This window comes from Drosophila pseudoobscura, chromosome X (genome assembly GCF_009870125.1).
Source record: "Drosophila pseudoobscura strain MV-25-SWS-2005 chromosome X, UCI_Dpse_MV25, whole genome shotgun sequence".
Lineage (NCBI taxonomy): Eukaryota > Metazoa > Arthropoda > Insecta > Diptera > Drosophilidae > Drosophila > Drosophila pseudoobscura.
In genome coordinates this window covers 42516350-42530487 of record NC_046683.1, presented here as the reverse complement: position 1 = coordinate 42530487, position 14138 = coordinate 42516350, and the positions used below count along the sequence as shown (strand labels likewise).

The 14138-nt window shown below is 42.4% G+C and overlaps 1 long non-coding RNA gene across 1 annotated transcript in view; it reads right to left on the bottom strand.

Annotated features, from left to right (window-relative positions):
* Positions 1–680: 680 nt before the first annotated feature.
* LOC117184813 (uncharacterized) overlaps positions 681–14138 on the bottom strand; it is a 34429-nt gene continuing 20971 nt past the window's right edge. Inside the window, exons 2-3 of the long non-coding RNA XR_004470285.1 lie at positions 926–1685; positions 681–836 (exon numbers count right to left, since the gene is read on the bottom strand). This is a non-coding gene — a long non-coding RNA (uncharacterized lncRNA). The remainder of the gene's footprint in view (positions 837–925; positions 1686–14138) is intronic.

Genomic DNA, 14138 nt, shown 5'->3' with positions numbered 1-14138 from the left:
TAAAATAGTTTCCTTTTTGGCAAAAGAAAACGTACAGAGTGGATCTTCCCCCCCTCTGCAGAGGAAAGTGTAGCAATTACTTTAATTATTGGCGGCAGGAAATGGGCTGACAGACAGAGCGGAAAAGAGAAGCGAAAAAAAGGCAAAAGAGGATAGTAGTTCTAGGATGGACATTTGGCAAAAACGCGAATTTCCTTCAGCGAGGGTAGGTTGATGCAAAAATCAAAGCTCTGCTTAGGGTTTTACAATTTAATAATCTAATTAGTATTCCAAATTTTGGGCTCACCTTGAATGAATACTGAAGAAATTGAAGCATTCAAGTTGTAAGAATTATTTTCAAGTGGCTAACTTTCCTGAGACAACATGTTTCTCAATGGATTTATTGTTATGTTTAGCTATATGGTTTGTTATCGGATCTTCGGTTACTTTTCGTACCACCTTGGTAGCGACCCTCTATGTCCTACAATCTAGAATCCTAGCAATCTGCACGTTTCGTTGCTAGCCACCCACGCCCATTCAATTACACACCAAGACAAGTCCACAATCGCTGGGTAGCCGTGATTTTAGTTTAATTTTTCTCTGGCACTGGCACTTTGATTTTTGTCTGGCACTGCAACTTTTTGGCGCCTTCTCGTTGATGTTTTATTGCAGCCCCTCTTCGGTCCGTTTTCGGCCCCTCCTCGGCCCCTCTTCGGCCCCTCTTTGGTATCTTTCCGTGTAGTTCCTTTGTTAACGCTTCTGTCACGTAAAAAATTAGAGTGACCGCCCGCTGATAGCTGTTGGTCCGATGCCACTGCCACCCAAGCTGTTCGCGGCGCCATGCCCTCAAATGAAATCTTGCTCCGTTGTTTTTTTGTAAATTGCAATGCAAACATTAAGCATGATAAATGAATGAAATGCTGGCAATAGCATATAAGGCAATTACCTTCTGCTTTCCTATCAATTCGAAGTTTGTTGTTTTTGTACAGAACTGCATTTACCACAACCGCCGAAAGAAATATCCCATACAAAAAGCAGGCAACGAGAGTTTCCGATAAAGCAAAAAGGCAGAGCTAGGTAGCAGCTAGGTAGTCCGCATCCATCACAGTAGCTGTTGACAGCCAGCAAACAAAGGAAAATAAGAAATAAACTGGAAAAATAAAATTGAGTCATTTTGAATAGTTCCACGACTGATGGATATTAAGAGAATTATGAAATATTCCCGAAATCAAAGTCGTAATTCTTTCACACGTTAGTTTCATTGTCTGGAGACTTTGATTTTGACGTTTTGATTGGTATTGTCCTCCTTCTGGCATTCGTGTGCAGCCAATTTGTCCGGATTTCTGTGGGTACGGCTGCGGCCTGGGGAAGACGGAGCTAAGCGGCTTAGTCGCCTTATGAATAGAAATTGCAGCCAAGTTGCGTTTCCTGTTTTTATATAATGACGTTGTCTGGCTGTCTGTCTATCCGTCTGTCTGTCAGTCTGTCTGTCTGGCTGGCTGGCTGGATAGTTATTGATGATTATTACGTTGCGAGCTGGCGATTTGAAATCAGATTATCAACTTGAATCTTCTTGAGCTCGAAATGAAGAAGGAGCCTGTCGAAGGCGAAGGCACACGGTAAAATCCCCAATTTCCATTCCGATAATTGGCTCACGTTTCAGGTAAACACTGGCACTCAGCATATGTGTGCTGTTCCGGGTGGGACTGGGGGTGGTAATGGGTTTCGGTGTGAATGTGTCTGTGACTTTTAATTAAAAATGTTGCATCTCTGATTTTTGCAATAGTAAAAGTAAAGATACTGAAAGTTATTCAGTGCGGAAGGTACGCTTTAAACACTATTGGGCGGAAGGCGGAGGGCGGAAGAAGCACGTATTGAATATTGGGCTGAAAATTGAATAGCTTTGGTGGGAAAATGGCTCACATCTTGAAGTTTTCATTCAATATAATACCAAAAAAGTAGGTTCAGCTTTAAACCAGCTACCGGTCTAGCATACGAGTATCAGTTTAAGTAATTGGGAAAACTAATCTAAATTAGTGTTCAATCTTTTTCAATACTCAGACCACTTTCAGTTAAAGCATAATGCAAGTTTTATTAGGAACTTGGGACCTACACACACACACACTCGGACACACACTCCACAATACCATTTAATCATTGGACACCAGCATCGATCTGAGGACCGACCCTTAAATATACGAAAACACACAGACGGACTTCACAAAATTAAGAAATTAGTACCAAATAGAAAACAAATTAGGAGAGGGTCTGGTCTGGTCTGGTCTGTCTGTTTAAAGAGAAGCCTTAGCCAAACATGGCCATTAATTCCCAAGGGAAAATCACTCCCCTCCTGTACGTCAACCCCTTGTCCGCACTGAATGACAAAACCCAAGTGATGGTCAGTTTTTATGATGGTCAACCCGGACCCGCACATCCCAATGAGGCCGAGATAGCACAGAGCTCCGCTCATAAAAACTGACCGCTGTCCACTGACGAGACGAGGAAATAACAAATTCCTACCCTCGGCCGCTTTGGTCCAATCGCAATCATGTGTTCGACCGTCAATTATGCGGTCCATGGGCAATAATTGAAGTATCTTCCGATAACGAAATTGCTCCGACAATTTCTGTCTTCCCTGACACAAAATCAAATGCTATTTCCAAGATTGCCTAGGGGACCTGCGATTTGCATAGACAGTGGAAAAGAAAACTCCACTGACGAGGTTGCATACGTAATGTCATTGATTAACTGAATGACAAGTTGACAAAACTTGAGCTTCGCTTTGCAACTCGTGGAAAATTCTCTGCCAGACTGGGACTGGGACTGACTGTACCCAATCAAGAAAAGCTGGAGTGTATATGTACCAACGCGGGTTTAGTTTGGGCCTTAAAACGAATCTTACAGTAAAGACCTTGGGTCTGTTTCAGTAGCGTAGCTCACAAAAGTTATTTTATTTGTATTTATCAATATAAAGTTGGGATTTATTTTATAAATGAGGAAATATTAAAAATTTAAGACTAAAACCAGAGGGAAGAAGAAATGCAATTGTGGTCTGACCAATTTTATAATCAAATAATAGTCATTACACTAAAATGATTATAGTTTAAATGGTGATGATATATGGTCTGCACTGAAAATAGGACCCCATATGAAAGAGTCTGCGAGAGCGTGAGAAATTCGGAGCCAAATATTCACTTTCCCTCGTGGTTCCCCCTCCGGGCATGGAACACCAACACCAGAATGCCTAAATAATCAACCACCTTTTGGGTTCAAGTTCGGCATGTTCAAGCCTTTGGCTGTCATTTTAAAAATAACATTTTCTTCAAATTGAGCTGTGACAAAACGAAGCCTTTAAACGAATTTTTGAAAAATTTGTGCGTCAAGTAAAAATTCTCCCCATCGACAGCCAGACAGGCGTAAGATTAAGATTCTCAGGAAGAGCAAAAATAACATTAGGAATTTACATATACGACTTGAACTCCCCACATCTGAGATGTACATACAGTATGCAGTATATATGTACTTCATACGTACATATAAAAATAAACACAGTTTTTCGTCGCACTCCTTCATCTCTATCTGGCGCTGGCGCTGTCTTTGTCTCTCTGGAGGCATTCGTTGATATAAAAATATGAAGCGGAAAATCAGTGACAGCAGCCGAGCGCCCGCCTCCACGTCGCAGTCCTCCTGTGGCTGCCTGGGAGTTCTGAAGTGGAGTTAAATTACTTTTGCTGGGAGGGAGGGGATAGAGAGGTGGTTTTGAATGGGGTGGGGGATGGTGGAGGGATCTACTGGTGATTCTGGTACGGGTACCGATGCATTTACCTTCCCTTCTTTTTCCCTTGTTGGTCCGATCTGTCTGTTAGCTTGTCCGATTTGACAGACAGCGAATGATATATGGCTTTATGTGCAATAAAAAAAAAGAGGGAGGAAGCTTAAAAAAGGACTCGGTCGAAAATCAGACAAAAAGGTTTGCTGATGTGTCTAGTAAATGGCATTCTGATATTTGGCAACTACTGTTGTCTATTGATTTTCCTCACTTTCTAAAATCCACAATCCATCCAAAAGCACTTTAATGTCTTAGCACCCAATGGAAGTCGAACTACAGTATAAATAATCGACCCCTATATACACGGACTGCCTTCATTATTCATTAATTTATGGGAAAATCATGTAAATTTAACTGGGCATCAAACTTGAGTATTATGATTATTGGTAAACTCTCCATTTCACCCAGACACGATGACTTTTAATGGCATTGCTTCCACAATTAAATGATTTCTAATTGCTGACAGACTCTCGCTCTCGTTCCCGTTCTCGCACTCGCACTCGCTCTCAAACGAATGATTTGATGATTTATTGTGCCCTGAGCCTCCCAGCTTATAATTTGTCATTTTTCCTTGACGGTTTGTTTTGATAAAGATTTATTATGACATTTCCATTTTTTGTTGGTAATTAATGATATGGACGTAGTAAATAGGCACACAGAGAAGGAATCTTCAGCAGTTTTTATGCTGGAAATTGATTGAGATAATCAAATGAATGCGATTGTGATAGAGTAATAAAAACCTGATCGGGTCGAGAGTGGGCTCTGTGTGGGGACTTTGTAAGGGCGCTCTATTAATGTCTTAATTATGAGATTGTAGGGAAATTGATTTCAGAATGCCCATTATATCATCATATCATCACTCTATATAATTTGTGTCTTATTTTAGGAGGAATTGAAAAGGGTTCTATACTACTATCCAAGACCCAAACTCCGAATAGGCTACCACCTTCTTAAAGTCATTTCTTATGACTGAGTACAGCTGAGTTTTCAAAATCATTAGCTGTGGGCGGAGACCTGTTTTGTGTAGGTCTGCCGCTGCCACCTTCCGTACATATGTACATGTACCAGTATGTACATATGGCGGAGCTTAGCCGCAAAGGACTAAAGGAATAGCAATTCAAACACCCAACCAGAGCGAGCACATTTCGGGGATTTACATTGATAACGTTAATGGAATGGAATGCGTGCGCGCTGGCACTGGCTGACGCGACTACAATTCCGATTTCATATCCCCACTGAGAATACGAATATGTGCAGAAATTTGAATTTCTTTGAGCGTCGTTACACGCCAAACGGAAGTTGTATACTAAGAGTTGCACTGGAAAGCACCCAGCTCGTACGTTCCATTTCCCATTCATGTCCAGGAACATGCTCTCAACATGCATACGACAGCGAGGACATGCAATTTTTATGGCTCTCATTTTGCCATTCGAAATGGGACTGGTGGGGGGGAAATGTTTTAGTTGTATGTTTTTTAGGGCGGCTTCAGGAGAGGAAACGAAAAGCGCCTAATCTAACAAATTTTCGTGCTAATTTAGGTCAAAGCCGGATTTGCATACACTTTGCCCTGTGGTACAGGCTTCACCTTTTACCACCGTATCAGAGTCCATTAGAGCCGAGCCAGAGGACATAATTTTTGATGCCGACGTCTCGGCATCCACCTCCCCTTTCCGTCACACTCGTCCCCACTCGTAAGTCATCCTGGCATGTACAAATTCGGTACAAAAAATTCCAAGACTGGCCCTTATGCCAAAAGCCATTAGCCCAAACACCCAATTCCTAACTGGGTCTGCCGGTCCAAATGGAATTTTGTCATAAAATTTTCTCTCGTGGTTCTTGTCCTTTTACTTGTCCTTTGCCTAGGGCTCATACATATTTCAATAGACTTGAATTAAAAAAAAAGTGTAGTTAGGGGCAGAGTAAATTTGTGATCATTTCGTTTGTGTTTTCCTTTCTTTATGGAAAAGGTGCCAAATATTTGATCCAATATTTGACCAATTATCTTTCTAATTGTGTAATGGGAATTACATTAATAAAAAAAACGTTAAATCAATTCTGTATTGCAGTGCAATATGGGCCTCTTGATACAAGATACAAGACTATCCAATATTGCACAATATCAACATTGGTATTGGAAAATATCCGTTTACCTCGGTGACTGCCAGCTCCCGCCCTTTAGGATTGTACACTTTGAGTTTAAATTTGTAGTTATGCAAAGTAAGTAAAACCCTGCGAATCCTAAGATCCAAACATATTGCAGATAGAACAGCTTCATTAGCAGTAAGCGGCTCTTCCCAAGTTTCTAGGCATTTGGCAAAATCGTCACTTACATCATTTTTCAAAGTTTCTTTCTTGGTTTCCAGCCAAAGTTTGTAGATTCCGGCAAATGGATTTTCTTACTATGCTATTATTTCGCGCCTTTGAATTAAGGTGCTCTTTCGAAAATTATTGAAGCTTAATCGATCGACGATCGGTTGATCGGTAAAACTTCATTAAGTCACGATTCAATCGAATTCCTATTGAAGTGTAGATCAAAATATATATCCATTTTCGATAAGCACCTCCATCTCTTCGTTCAAAATATACTAGAAAACCCCCTTTTTTTTAAATTATTACAATACAAATTGAAAGCTATTTTAAAAATGAAAAATTAATATTTAACTTCATTATAAAAACTAAAACTGCAATCCCTACCATCCTTGCTTTCAACTAAATACTTAAATGATCGATTAAGCGAAACCGTGCCATTCTCAAAGTCCCTTTTTACCACAAATCTTTCTCCTTGTGCCCCATAGTTGTACCCCATGTAGTATACCATTTCACCGCGCCAGATCGCTCGGGGCTATCAGATAGGGTGCGTCGTATGGTAATGCTCCAACTAAATAAGCTAGAAGTTATAAATTAACATTGATAGCTGGCACGAATGCCCCCATAATGCTGCACTTTCGCAGCTGCTGGCAAAGAATATCAATCAAACGTCAGAAAGAGAGGATTTCAACGTGGCGCTAACTTATTGTTAAGCCCATTTCAGTCGAGGGCTGGGGACTGGTCTGGACTGTAGACTCGATTGGGCTGGTTCTATGCTCCGTTTTAGGCGTGTTTCTGCCCGTCCCGGCCGCACTAAGTGCACACTTGCGTGCCAACACGCCCAACCAACCCGTTCGAAGGTGTAAAAAGGGGCGTGTCCGGTCGGTTGGAGGTGACACCAAGAGGCGGCCAGCTATCAATTTGCATAAAGCTATTGCCGTTTGTATGCCAGGAACTTGGCACGAAAACGGGGACCAAAACCTTTCATAATTACTGATTGTATATTTAAATTATGAAGTTGTGCAAATTACTCTGGCAATTGCCAGGCATTTACCATCAAGAATAGTTCTGTGAATAAAACTCTAGTTATCATTTGCATTTCCACCGATTGTAATTATTATTAAATTAAAATTAAATTACTAAAACTCTGCAAAGGGCTTAGTATTTTCTTATCTTCGACTGGCCGCACCTTTGCCGCACTTGATCAATTATTTTTGGATTTGCTCTGGTTGATGGTTGAAGTGTGACATTTCCGCTTTTCAGCTCTTTGCAAAAGTCCCTCAGAGTTGAATGCACTCATTTCTATTTGAGAATAACCTCGCCTGACCTGGCTCGACTCTGACCTACTCCACTCCTACAAGAAAATGCAATTTCCTTTCTCCATTTTTCATATGGGCATTAAGCGCAGTTTCCACATTTCAATTTTCAGAACAAGAAGCCCCCTACTACCACAGCAATTTCCTGCTGGGCTGGCAGGCATATAAAAATTAATATTTGATAGAGTTACCTAACAGCCAGAAAGAAAGGCTGGGCTTCGGAGTGCGAAACACTTAATACCCTGAAGATCTATCTATATGAAGGTGATAGACAGATAGATGAAATATGATAGCTGAAGATCTATATGACAAACATACCTAATGATGTTCTCAGATTTTTAGCTGAATACGAATACGCTTGTATAGGCAACTAAAATTGTTAACAATTGGCTCTTTTGTTCCAACGTAAAACATATAAGATAACTTCAAGGCTGAACTTTGCCCAAAACCATAATGCTCTCTTCCAGGGTATACGAATTCAGCAGAGAAACTCGCTTTGTTATGATTCCAGAACTGGAGCTCCTGCTCCTGCTCCTGCTCCTTGCTGTGGCTGTGGCTGTGGCTGAGGTAGCACTCTGGGCATATCGAAAAAGTGTGCTTAAAAATACATGAGAAGTCAGTCTGCTGGAAAAGTGGGTGAAAGCGTCGGCTATATTTAAAACTAGCTTTATTTCCATTTAAGTTATAAGTTACAAGAGGCTTGGTTTGTCCTGGCGCCAGGGCGACACACACGCGGCCAGACAATTACCTGGTATTGTCCTTGCCCCTTGACATATTTTTTTCTGGCTTTGTCCGACCACAAAAGACACACATTAAATGCACCAAAGGATGCCAAGGCCGTACACATTTCAAAACACATAAATTTATTTGGGAAAAATTCTCACGCATTCACCTGTGGCTAAGCTCACGTCCACTTTTCCTCCCCAGTGATATAACAAAAGGGAGTTTCCCCCTTCGAAACGTGGGCACAACAAAGACCAACAAAGAGAAGACAAAGACTCAATGACGACGCATCGCGACGTCTTGCCGTGGTGCAGCCTCAGGAAAAACCATCTCGAGAATAGGACGGTCTCAGTTTCTCGTTAACCAATTTCTATTATTCTCCGAACAGGCTTTTGTACTATTCTAGTTTTCTATAAAAATGGGTTCGACATTGTCTGTGTGTAAAGTGCTGAGCCCGTCGCATAAAGTATGAAGCATACTAATATATTGCCAGGCGTACGTCAATAACATATGTATTCATACTCGTATGTGTGTATTGTGTGGTTTTATAGCCCAAAAGAAGCAGGGGAAATAAAGATCGTGTCGGCCAAGAGTGGGCTCTAAAAATATAATTTCTTGACCATTTTTCCAATTAAATGAGGTAACGAAAATTATTATAAATATCTACAATTCAAGAGGCAACGTAAATGCTGGATATGCACGTAGGTTGATCATTTTGTTGAGGTCTGACAAACTATTCTTGAACTAAAACTAGTAATAATACAATACAAACTACTCGTGTGCGCCTTTCTGTATTAAATCATTATAACTGGAATTGCTTGAAAAACTGAGATTAGCTCGATCATCATTCGAGGGCTCAAAAGTTCGCCCATATTGCACTCGTAGCCTAACCCACCGCAACTGTAGTTACAGCTCGAAACTTTTCTGAGCCGAAGCCCCGACCGAGCAATCATTGTCAAGTTTAGCAGAGGCATCGTGACAGTTTTCGTTTTCGCCAACCACTAAATGTCAAACTTTGTGACATGGCTGAGTGCGAGACAGAGAGATACAGCCGGTGGGGAGGGCGTCCGTCCTTGCTCACATGTGACATTCAAGTGTCATCGTAGGGGCACGCCCTGCCCTGTCTTGAATTTTTATGAGGATGACAGCTAAATGTGTGGAATCCCAGCGAAGGCAATAGTACAATGGAGAGACTGAAATTTTGCATAATTAAATTTTGTGAAAGTTTTTTAGAGCTTCTTCCAGAGCAGCTACACAAAGGATCTGCGATGCCTGCAAATCAGCATAAAATAATTGAAAATGTGTACGGCGGCTCCGGTTCTATTTGAATAAACGCAATTTGAATGCAAAAGCACGAAGTGCAAACAAGATGGCCACGTAAAGGGATGCGAACCGGAATGGGAGGCTTAGGAGATGTGCTAGCTGGCACCTCCTGTCTGCTGTTGATAGATGGATGGCACTGGCTGGGGCGGGGTGTCTAATGGAGTTTTAGGTAGATGGAAATCAAAGCAAAGCCAGCAATTGGGCGGGGGGGATTCTTGTTTTTTTTTTGGTCAGCATTCAATTTATTCAACCTTACTCTCCTTTCACTCCACGTCTCCTATCTGTACCAGACCATTGTTCAGTGCCTTTGTCACTTTTTCCCTCGTCTAATCTAATTTGCCAGCAAAAATCAACGGTTCTAGGCCAAAGCCTATACGGGCCTTGTTTGCCATTTTCCAATTCAGAAATGTCCACACCTACGCGCAGACAATTGAGCGTGCAGGCACTGGCAGTGGCAGTGGCACCAGCACCAGCAACGGCAAAGGCAACGGCAAAGGGAAAGAGCAACAGCAGCAAAAAAGGTTAATGCCATTTGACAGTTGACAATTATAACAATTGTCATAGCATTTAACAGGAGAACTGAACTGTTAGGGGGAGGACTAGGCAAAAGAGCAAAAGAGATGGCGAAAATAGTCGGTCGGTATTTTGTCCGCACGGCAGCAAAGGAAAAGGGATGAAGGGGACTAAATGGCAGAATGAAGAAGGAAGAAGGAAATGTTAACCCCAGTGGGCTCGGCACAATCCACGATACGCTTTGTCCTGTCACTCACTTACCCTCTTTTGCATGTCAGCGGACATTAGTTGTCCTTGTTGTTGTTGTTGTTGTTGCTGTTGTTGTTGCTGTTGGTGTTGCTGCTGGTCCTCTTCCACAGCTTGGACGCTGCCTTACTGGACAACATTTGCAGAGTCATTGTCGGGATTCGGAATCGGAACCACGTATCGCCCACACCCACCCCCACCCCCGAACCACATCCCGGCACCCTTAGCTATCCTTTCACTTCTCCTCTCTCCCTTGCCGACGCTCTATGCGCTGACCCTATCCCTTTGTTCGCACTTTTCGCCAGCTTTGCATATGTGCAAATAATTTAGCATCCTAGATTACTCCAGATTAGGGAACTCTGTTGGTTTGTCTGCTGGCTTGTTTGTTGGTCTACTGCTTGCTGGCCAAATAAAAACTGTAGTTTTTGGCTGGCAGTGGCAGTCGCTTTGGCTTTGGAGTTTCTCTGAGCTAATACAAGTACAATTGGGCCTTGGGTGCAACGTACTAGAGAGTATTGTATTGGGATGATGGAAATAGTACGATTCTGTCACGGGATTGGGCGATACTCGTAGCTTTTCTTAGAGCTGCACCTTAGGACATATCCTGTTTTCTCATGCATATTTGACCTCTCGCCGGATTGATCTGCAGCAAGGATTTCTCCCCCATTTGCTTATACATATATCTTATATATTTATATATTTTCCTTTTGCTTCTGCTTCCCCTTTCTGGTTTATTATTCTATACGACAAAATCGCACGAGAGCTGAGAGCTGGCTCTTTAGAGCTTTACTCATCCGCCCCAGCAGTAGGTCGGAGTCCCAGCCGGAGTCCTGTCAAGTCAAAAGTGTCTCATTTCTTCTTATCTATACATTCGGAATTGGCTGCTCAAAGTTCGACGAGGCGAGCAAATATGAAAACTTTTCAGATCCCCTTTTGCGAAGGCAAATTCAGCTCCATCTTTAACGGCATCTCCAAGAGAGAGGGAAATGGCAGAACACACATATATCAACACTCTGCAGTGCACACTGCGCAGTGCACACTCCTACGAGTGCCATATACGCGACTCAACACTTCAACTTGTGCCAAATGCATAAAAGTGCAACGAGATGTGATAAGGAGAAGCCCAGCCCAGCCCAGCCCAGAGCCTCGAACAAGATGAAGAACTCAGCTGCTTGACAGAAAAATTGCATTCAGAACAGCAGCTGAAAGCCAAATCCCGAGTAAAGTAGGTCAGTTAAGGACTTTTCATCTTGGAGAATTAAAGTGAGACGAGACAACGTAGAACGTTCAACGCTCAGATATCCATCCATATTGTGTACAGAGCAAACTCTGTCTTCGTCACCGTCGCTCAATGTTTAGAATTCTGAAATACGGAACATTTCAGCAACATTTCAAATTCAAAATCCCATTTTCCCTCTAATTGCTTTATCGCTCAACAAGCTCTGTTGGATGTGTTTCATTTTCACTCTGTCTTCCTACGAGTATCTCGGCTCCAGTCTGTCTGCTCTCTGCCTGCTGTGCCATGCTCATTTCTCACTCGCTCAAATTGCTGACAGGATAACACAATGCAACCCCCAGCAACCCCCAGCAGTCCCCTGCTACTTGTTTACGTTTGGGCTATGTAAAATATGTTCGAATTTTCCAACGATTACAGATGGACAACAACATTGGCCCGTTCAGGCTCTTTGCTCGCCCGATCTAAGCGCAAACTGACCTGTCGTGGCCTGACCTGATTTCCCATTTTTCGATTACCGTTTTGGAACATGTGCTTCTGCTCGTGCAAAGCCCATTGGGGAGTCCTGCTTGTTGGGCTCGTTTCCTGGGTGTTTGTCCAAAGGCTGAAGCGGATTTGTCCAACCTGTCATCGTCACAGCAACGTCAAGGAGTCAAGGGTAAGGGCCCAAGCAGCAATCCCTCTATCAAATTAGTCGTTAATTGCTGGAAATGTTCGAAAATTTTGCACATTGACATTGACTTTGTTTTTGGCTTATACCCCCATTTATTCGGTGTGCTAAATGGTTGCTTTGTTTTCGTAACAGTTGGCCACTGCAGTTTACCTAATGTCTAAGGCCATTTGTTGGATGGTTTTAAAGGGAAAAACTTAACGCAGAGGGTTCCCTGAACTAGTCGATAGAACAGACGTCAGACTAAACTAGGCAGCTACGACTATTGCCTCAAGTATCATCACCTTTCCCAATGTGCAAAGTTGTTCTAAAAACATAATCCACAAGTGTGTCTCTCGCACATGTGAATGAGAATTTCAGGCATTTGGATTGTGGCGGGGAACAAAGTGGGAAAAATACAAATTTGAAATGTTGTACTGGAAATTGTGACACATTTGAGAGCCGAGCCAAAGCCGGAGATAGAGGTTCTTGAGTAAGCGGCCATTTGATAGCCTCATTAGTGATGAGCCACCGCAGAAGGAGCTGCAGATTAAGAGGCAGAGTGCGAGTGCGAGGGCGAGTGAGAGTAGCTGTCAAAGTACTTAAGGAGGCTCCGATTGCTTGCTCCTTGCTCCTTGCCCCTTCCTCCGGCTTGCGTAACACAAAACCAAAAGGATATCGACCATGACGCACATGAGACCCTGATACATGATACTCTGTCTGGAGCTGGCCTCCCGCAAATATCCACATGTTTGCCATATTCCTAAAAATATCAGCCGTAGTCCGCTCGAACACATACAAAAAAAAATAGCTTCGAGTACAAACGATAAACAGAACTGGGTTCGGTTGCCCTGCATACACACGATACACACGATACACACGATCCACACAGATGAAGGGCATTTAGTCATATTGAAACATTAAAAAAGTCAACACCCACATGGATAAACTAACAAACAGAACCTCACCGTATGGCTTTGGGGTTTCTGGCTATAATAAAAGAGTCCAAAGAGTACTTAGTGGGGAAGTTTGAATGCCCTATCCGACATTTACGACGTTGGAGCCTGCAATTACACGACTTCTAACATGTTGAAAATGTTTTAAAAATTAGTCATTCCCGAGTCCCAATAGATAAACCGAACTTACTCTGTCATCGGCTCTGCATAGTATATGTACGTGGAACAACCGACTGTAAATAGTAAATCCCAAAGCAGCCATAAAAATATAAAGAAAAAACTGCTCATGACGTACTCATATTCATAAACAGGGCATGTGCGGGGCGGAAAGATTTCGGAGTGAATGGAGAGCGACCCGAAGGAAACCCAAAACCCCCAAGAACGCCAACACAATTCGACCACAAAGTTGTCCAGGACTCCGACTCCCCCATAACTTAAACATGCCGAACCCAAATGGCCATATGTGCATTTAACATGCAAACTACGCTGGATATGAAAGGCTCTTTCATGGAAGATGCGTGGGCAGGGACACCACTCAAATTTCCGGTCAAGCAAGTGAATCCTTACAACCAAACGAAGGGCATTACACACATACACACATACAGACATACATACATACACATATTCGTGTTTGGTTCTTTTTTGGTTTCTATTTTTTTTTTGGTTTCCTCTCTGCCGTCCGAAAATTTCAGCTCAATTTAATTATAAATACGGACAAAAAAAAATCAACGTTTAAGTACTTTTAGACAAGGAGAATGGGAAGGAGGGAGACCAGGGTCTATTCTATTATGATTCATGACCATGTCTGGCCGATATCGATATCTGGCCCCCTTTTCCACTCGATAATTAAAGCTTGCCAAGGAAGTCTGCGAAGTTTTCGGTTAAACATCCGTCGCTTTAGCATATTTTATCTGCTGGCCAAGGATTTGTATGGATTTGGTGTTTATTGGGGATAGCCGATGGCAGAGGATGGCTGCGGACAGAGTGGACTTTAATTTGAGAATTGGTAGTGAATTTTTAGAGTGCGACACTCTGAACCGAAATAAAACAATAATATCAATAT